Source organism: Chelonoidis abingdonii, chromosome 8, assembly GCF_003597395.2.
Source record: "Chelonoidis abingdonii isolate Lonesome George chromosome 8, CheloAbing_2.0, whole genome shotgun sequence".
In the NCBI taxonomy this organism is placed as follows: domain Eukaryota; kingdom Metazoa; phylum Chordata; order Testudines; family Testudinidae; genus Chelonoidis; species Chelonoidis abingdonii.
In genome coordinates, this window is record NC_133776.1 from 63,663,591 (window position 1) to 63,671,936 (window position 8,346).

Below are 8,346 nucleotides of genomic sequence, written 5' to 3' on the forward strand. Positions count from 1 at the left end.
AGTATACAAATTCCCGCCCCTGACTTTAAACAATCCAGTTCTCTGATTGGTCCTCTGGTCAGGTGTTCGGTTACCCTTTTCAGGTAAAAGAAACTTAACCCTTACCTTACCTATCCATTTATGACAGCTGCATTTTCATATATCAAGAAACCTAAGCTGGTGCAGAAATGTGGTGCCTGCTTGCTAATGTAAGCAGTGCATCTAGTGGCAGTTCACATTTCCTGCGCTCCAGGATCTGCCCGTTGGTTTCTGGGTGGAGTTTAAGGTGTTGGTTTTGGCCTATAAAGCCCTGACCTGCTTGGAGCTGCCTACCTGAAAGGCATCGCTGCCCATGCTGTGCTGCCACTAGCAGAAGCCCTTGAGCTGAACCCTTATAAAAGGAGCACACTCTCTGCTGGGACCCTTTCCTTCAGAACACTCACTGACAAGGTCCCCAGTAGTCCCAACCTGTTGACCTTCCAAGTCATGTTGCAAAACTCATTGGATGGGATGGGTACAGGGGTAAGCAGAGGCAGCTAAAGCAAGGCTTGTCTAGGAGGAAAGTGCACTGGGATTTTCAGCTTGACAGGCCACGCAACATGGGGGGCTGCGGGTTAGACAAGGTTAGATAAGGTTGGGAAGGAGAAGTGGTGCTGCTCTGGATGGTGTTTTGTAACTCCCAGGTTATGATGTTTGTAAATGTGTGGTAAGCATCTCCAGAGCTTTGGATGGGAGCTCTTTTGGCTGAATTTTCTTTTAAGTCTAAATAAATAAATAAATAAATATGCAATCTAAAAATAGTAACTTTAATATTTTATAAAGGCATAGTAGCACCTCTGTGTTAAGATTAGATGCAGTTTTTCATTTGACGCAAGATTTCAACCTCTTTGTTTTGTATAGAGAATGCAATGTATCTCCCCCAAATTTACAGCTCATGAAATGTGGGTAAAGACTGAATTTTCTCAGCATTTTCAACTACATCTGTTTGAGTTAATTACAAATTAATAATAATTAAAATTGAAACTTTGAGATATTTTTCGGCCTCTGCCCTTTTTTCATAACCGTTTTGCTAACAAATGGCGGGTTTGTGTCATTCACAATTTCCATCTAATTAAAACTCATTGCCAATTATCCTCAAATGTATATTTATAGTAATTAGACTGGAATTAATGTATATTTATAGTAATTAGACTGGAATAAAAGGTAACATTTTTTTATATTTTCCTTATAGTCCATTATAGTCATATTTTCCTTTACTCAGAATAGGTGTCATTTTCCATAATTTACAGTGGGATTGAAGCAGCCAGTAATGGTGATTACTACTTCAGGGGGAGGAAAGTGAGGGGAGACAGAAGGACAGTGCCCCTAGTAAAGATGGCCACCATTTCTCATTTTTAACAATGGAACTGAAGCTGACTGGAGCTGCGCTCAAGAAAAGTGGCCTCATTTTATTAAAAGCTTTGCTATCATACTTCTCAATCTTCAGACTTGCCAACATGTGACAGAAGGCACTGGAACGTATGAAAAATGTCTAACATTGGAAACACTTGTATTTGTTCACTGTGCTATAATCTACAGAGTATAAAATGTTTAAGGACATTCTCCCTTTAATTCATACAAACTCCTTTTTAAAACAGGAGTTTTACCATGTGTCACCGCCAGGCACCATCCCAGCTCCTCAGCACCATTTGAACACTGCACTTCTATATTCTTAGCAAGAGTGTTATTACTTGAGATAAAAGTAACCTTCTTTGTGGAGCAGCCACTAGAGGAGAAAGAAAGACACACGCACACACCCCCCACCCCACTACAGGGGGAAGTCTGTCCCTCTTTCTCTCATCCCCCCCCCACTCCTTGGACTAAGGACTCTGTTTAATTCTCAGTTGTCTGAGACGGCTGTGGACTTGTCATTTAAGCAGGAATAGGAGTAAGACATTTTGGCCTGTATTCCCAGCTTTGGGAAGGAGAGGAGTGTGATGTAGTGGTAAGAGCAGCAGTTACAGGCAGCATATTCAGATTGTGTGTGAGGGGCAGTAGGGAAGCAAACGGGCTCAACTCTATTAGCTCTGTTAGAAATGAACTTGTTCAATTTCTCAGTTATCTGATTTGTAAAATGAGGTGGCTGATACTTGATTGCCACATATGGGAGATGTATGAGGTTGTTGCTGAGTAACAAGCTCTGGAAAGTGGAACAGTTGAGGTGTGACTGTGCGGACCCAGTGAACCTTCCCCAAGAGAAAGGGCATTTCCATGAGGGTGTCTCCTTGTCCTCTAACGTGGGAGCCTGCTTCAGCTGAAATGTAGTACACTTTTGAGAGCTCTGCTTGTCATTAAAGTCAGGCTGCTACTAGTCAAGAGGGCCTTGCCTCTTGGCTCTTTTGTTGGCAATGGGACCAGAACCACAGGGTATGTAGAACAGCTGTTTTGTAAGGAGCTGGAATGTGCCTGGGGGGTTACCCTCTATGTATATCTATACTGCACACTAAGCCCAGATCTGAGGGACTCCAGCTTGTGGACTCATAGTTCCAAACCCAAGCTTGAGCATCCACACTGTAGTGGGAACCCAGGCCTCACAACCATGCTGGCAAAAGTACATGAACACCATGGAAGAGAACCATTGCTCTTGGTGAGGGAATTAGAGCAGGAGTGAGATGACCTTCAGGCCCAGTTCTGGCAAATGCAAGGTAGGAGGCATCCATGCCTCTGAGGACTACAGTCTTGAGGGGGAAGAGTAAGTGATGGGGTGTTCACCACACACCAGCCCTGAAGGGGTTAACAGGGCTCACCAGGAACTAATTAACCCAGTAGGCTACACCTAGAGGAAGATTTAGGCTTGACTGACAAGCAATAATTGAAGATAGAGCCCATCTGGGCAGGAGTAAGTAGGGGTTTATATCAAAGCAGGAAATGAGAACAGAAGAGGCTGTAGTGTGGAGGCTTATGGCTACTCTGGTCTACTGAGAAGAGAGGTATGAAAGGGCTGAGGGAAACAGCAAGAGCTTGAGCAAACTATGGCTACGTAGCGTCCCTGGGCTGGAAGCTGGAGTAGTGGGAAGGTTGAGGTTCCCATACCAGCCACTGGGAAAGTTTTACAGATGTGGAACTTGCTCTGAAGACTGCCTGAGACAGGTTATAGGTAGTTTGTTGCAAAGGGACAGCAAAGTGAATCCTGGAGAGCAAGCAAGGGCAAGCAAATGATGGAAGGGGCAATAGATTCTATGAGAGCGGATTCTTAGACCCAGTCACAAGGAGATGTCCCCTGTGGTGAGTAAACCCATTTACACTCACCCTATGCTGCTCCCTAGCACCCACTATACAGTATAGCCATCCTAGTCACTCATTCTCTGCCAGCCCCTAGTGCCCACAGCTGCTCCACCTTCTGATCTCTTGCCCTCTGCTGCCCTCTAGTGCTCATACAGTATCTGTTCTTCACCCTTGGTTGCCCCCTAGCATGTATTATGCAGCATAGCTACCCTGCCCTTTGTCCTCCACTTCCCCCTACTGTCCATTGTGCAGTATAATTGTCCAGTCCCTCACTCTCTGCAGCACCCTAGTGTCCATTATACAGGATAGCAACCCTAGCCCCCTACTGTCTGCTACCCCCCAGCACCCATTATACAGTATAGCCACACTGTTCCTGTCTTCTTCCCCATAGCATCCATTATGCAATATAGGCAGCCTGGTCCTGATCCCTTGTCCTCTCCTGTCCCTAACACTCATAGTATAGCCATGCCGATCCTCAATCCCCTCATACCATCCATAATACAGTATAGCCATCCCATCCTGCACCCTCTGCTGCTCCCAGGGACTGCTTGTGACATATCCAGGGTACAATCTAGACTGATTAATAGCTGTGTCACCCCACCCCTTTTAGCTGGGGTGCCTTTTATACTGCTTTGCTGCTATAGCCTCCAGTCCAGATGGCTCACAAGCAGCTTCCAGCACGGAGCACTCCCAGCTATATCTGTGTGCACTTGTGACCTGCCAGTCACACCCAGGTTTTTACTTGCATGAATTATTCTACAGGGTCACCCCTGTATACTCCCAGACTTTCCCCCAAAATGTGCATCTTGTACTGCCCCCACCCTCTCCTGCACAAGCTCATATAAAGTCTTATTTTATTAGGGAATTGCTACAATTAGAAATCTTAAACCTAACCCAGGAAGCTGCTATAGTCCCAGGCCTAAACCTAGCCCACAGACACCTACCCTTATTAACCCTAACTCTAGGTTGCGGAGCCCTACTGACCCCAGGTGTAACCCTAGCCTAGAGAGGCCTACCATTAGTTATCCAATCCCTACCTTGTGGATCTTACTGGCCACAAACCTAATCCTAGACTGGGGATCTCTACCCTTAGTCATCTTAACCCTAGTCTGGCAAGTTCTAGTGACCCCAAGCATAGCCCGAGGCCAGAGAGACCTACTCCTCCAGTAACCCTCACCCTAGACTGAAAATCCTTACTGGCTCCAAGCTTAATCCTAGCCTGGGAAACTCTACTGGCCACAGGCCTAGTCCTAGCCTAAGAATCCCTACCCTTGGGTCTCTAACACTAGCCTGGGAAGCCCTACTGGCCCCAGATCTAGACACAGCCTGCAGAGCCCAACCCTTAGTAAGCCTAGCCCTAAGTTGGGAATCCCTACTGATCCACTTCATACTCTTAATAACCATAACCCTAACCCAGGGAGCCCTACCATAGGGCCCCTACCCTTAGTAATTGTAATCCTAACTTGGGGAGCCCAGTTGGCTCCAGGCCTAACCCTAGCACAAGGACCCCTACCAACAATAAACCCTGTCCTAACCCCAGGAATTTTACCCATAGTTACCCAAACCCTAGGGTGGGAAGCCCTATTGACCTGAGACCTAACCCTAGCCCAGAGACCCATACCATTTGTCACCCTAACTCTGGCCCAGGGATCTCTTCAGGCTCAAGATCTAAACATAAGATGGGAACCTTTACCCTTGGTAATGTTAACCCTAGCTCAGGGAAGCTTAGTGACCTCAGGCACAGCCCACAGAGGCCTGCCGTTAGTAACACTAACCTTAGCCTGAGGATCCCTCCTGGCCACAGGCCTAATCCTAGCCTGTGGAGCCCTATCCTTAGTAACCCTAACTCTAGTGCTGGGAGCCGTATGAGGCCCAGACCTAATTATAGGCCAGGGATCCCTACACTTGGTAACCCTAAGCACTACTCTTGGTAAGGCTAACCTTAGTCTGGGGAATCATACAGACCCCAGGTGTAACCCTATTCTAGAGAGGCCTACTATTAGTAACCCTAGCTGGAGTGTCACTACTGGCTATAGTTCTACTCTTAGCCTGGGGATCCCTGGCCTTAATCACTGTAATACTAATTGAGGAAGCCCTACTGGCCTGAGGGCTAAATCTAGTTCCTGGAGGCCTATGCTAAGTAACTCTAATCCTAGTCCAGGGTGTCCTACCTTTAGTAAACCTAACCATAGCACCACAAACCCTACTGGCCACAGCCTAGGAACCCTTTCCCTTGGTAACACTAACCTGAACCCTAGCCCTAGCCCAGGGAGCTGTACTGTTGCCAGGTATGACCCTGGCCTAGAGAGGACTACCATTAGTAACCTTGACCCTATCTTGAGGATCTCTGCTGCCACAGGTATAATTCCAGACTGGGGATTCCTATCCTTAGAACCCCAATTTTAAGCGAGGAATCCCTAGTATTCTGAGGGCCCTAGTGTAAGTCACATCAGCTGCAGCCTGCCAACCCCCTAACATCCCACTGCACCTCAGGAGCTGCTTGCCAACACCAACTCTACCACCCAGAGCCAGCCAACTCAGGAGCTGCGCGCCAACCCCTTAGGCCTGTCCTCTTTGTGCAAACTGCCTTGTGTGACCCATCAACCAATTTACCCCAATGCCAAACACAACCCCTCTCAGGAACTGCCTGCTAGCCCCACCCCCACTGCTCCACAGAAACTGAAGCCAGCCTTCTAACCTTGCCCCCCCAGCACAAGCTACTTCAAGAGATGACCACTGACCTCCTAGCCCCATCCCTTGTGCAAGCCTAACCTTACCCTGGGGAGACTTTCCTTTAGGGTACCCCAGCTAGGGTTACTAATGAACCTCAGGCCTAACTCAGTCCCAGGAATCCCACCCTTAATAACTCGACCACTACCCTTAGTCACCAAAACTCTAATTCAAAGATCCGTATCAGCTCAAAGCTTATGTATACCTTGGGGACCCCTATCCTTAGTATTCCTAGCCCAGACAGATCTAGCAACCCCATGTGTTGGGTTAATCTAGGGTGGATTCTCCTTAGCAACCCTAACCCTGCATTGAGCCTCCCTAGTAGCCATAAGCCTAATCTTACCCTGGGAATCCCTATCCTTAGTAATGCTAATTTTAGCCACAGGAGGCCAACCCTTAGTAACAAACTCTAGCCCAGTAACCCTAACCCCAGTTCAGGGAGCCCTTTAGTAACCCTAGCTGGAAGACACTGGTGGGCCTCAGGCCTAACTTTAGCATGGGAACCCAAGTCTCCCTTCCCCCAAATAAAGTTGCCTTCATCACATCCACAAAGAGATTCATTCCCATCCTGCCAAAAGCTTGAACTGCTTCTTGACTGCCCAAGCCTACCTTGTCCCCACACCTTCCCCATGAGTCAGTATAATCAACTTTTCCCTATACAGCTGCTAAACTGTTAGCTTCCATCCTGCCAAGAAGGGACAGTGTGGAACTAAAGTTAATATAAAAATAATACAAGGCATACTGAAATGATTAGGTTCATTTTTAAGTTTAATTTGATTTAAAAAATCCCTCATTTAAAGAAATCTTCCTGTATGTGATTGGAGCAGTGTGTGTGTGTTGCCTGAATTAGCAGGAAAATAATAACGTATTCTGGTGCTATCAAATGGCAAAAGAGCCTAATTACATGAGTGCTTAAAAAATAAACCCACTTTCAGTTAAATGTGGGAAGTACTTATAAATTACATAAGGAAACTTATTTACATAAGTTACACATGAAAAAGATTTGATCATCCAATATTTAATGCTTCTACATGCACCCTCTGTACTGCTGACCCTCAGCCTTCCCTCTCTCTTCTTCAGAAATGCCTCTGCTCTTACAGAAAGTGCTATGGGATTTCAAATGTCCATGCAGCGTAGGCAGGACTTCAGTTTTTAAGGCCTCATCCCATTATTAAATGGCATGATCATACAGATGGATCTTGAGAGAAAGCAGGTACCAGTGGCCAGGTGTGTACTTTGACCAGGCCCACTGCTGCGGAGAGTGTAAATCAGTGCAGAATTTGCCCCATACATCCTCTATCCTGTAACTTCTACTCACATTCCCCATACAAGACTACAAACACTTACAAAATTCCATCTTTGCTGTTCAATACAAGTAATGCAGCATACTGAGTTTTTCTAAAGGTTAATGTTGGACTCCCTCCATCAGCTGCACTGTTGGAAAAGCATCACAGTCTCTGAAGCATACAAATGGCACGATTCCAGTACATCTTGCTATGCTGCCTAGTCACATGAAGTGTTGACACAGCACAGGATGCATGCACATACCTAAAAACCAAAACACAGCTGGTTTAAATTCAAGTTTAAACATGGCCACTCTACCCCCACCTCTTTATAGAAAAAAGAATACAGAACTTTGGCTAGCGGTTACATGACAGGAACGTATTTCCCACAGAGGTTTCCTGTGTATATTGCCGTAGTCCTCCAGTAAACTTTATTTCCATCAAATCTCAGTGCAGGGGAAATCAGTACTCACACAAAGAGCTGTGAGCAGGCCCATCACCAAGGCAGCCACGGAGAGGCACAGTTTATCCTTCTAATTAGTCCTCAGCTTGTTTTCTCTGGAATCGCTAGGCAGGGTGACTGTCAGACACTCCTCTGGGTACTCCCCTGTCTGGAATGAGTCCGCTGGCCTATGTGGAGATCGATCTGTTAAAACGGTGGCGGTGGCAGGGGCCACAGGCAGGGAAGACGCTTCTCGCGCGGCAGCGGAGGGGAGAGAGTGCAGCTTCCCTGGGTGGCTGTCCTTCCGCCTACATGCCCACGGAATGCAGCAGTAGCATTGCTGCTGCAATGAAGGAGGCTTCCGTTTATTTCATTTACCTTCTTGTATCTGAGCTTCTCTCCACGCCCTGATGGAAACAACTCAGACACCGACACCCACAGAGCGAACCGGGCTAGGCTGCCCTCGGAGCGCCCGTTCGCCGCCCCATGGGATGGGGGCGAGGGAGGAGACTGCCCCGGAGCACGGCAGTGCTGTCCCAGATGAGCTGCGCAGGCACAGGGGGCACCTCAAGCCCATGGGCGCTTCCCGGGGCTGAACTCGCAACCCCACCACCGCTCGCTCCCGGCCGTGAAATTCTCTTCAGGGGC

At 47.3% G+C, this 8,346-nt stretch overlaps 1 long non-coding RNA gene across 1 annotated transcript; it reads right to left on the minus strand.

Annotated features, from left to right (window-relative positions):
* Positions 1-6,720: 6,720 nt before the first annotated feature.
* On the minus strand, positions 6,721-8,346 carry LOC116828192 (uncharacterized). The gene is made up of 2 exons (XR_004374467.2): positions 7,730-8,346; positions 6,721-7,521 (listed from the first exon to the last, which is right to left on the minus strand). It is a non-coding gene; the product is annotated as an uncharacterized LOC116828192 (long non-coding RNA).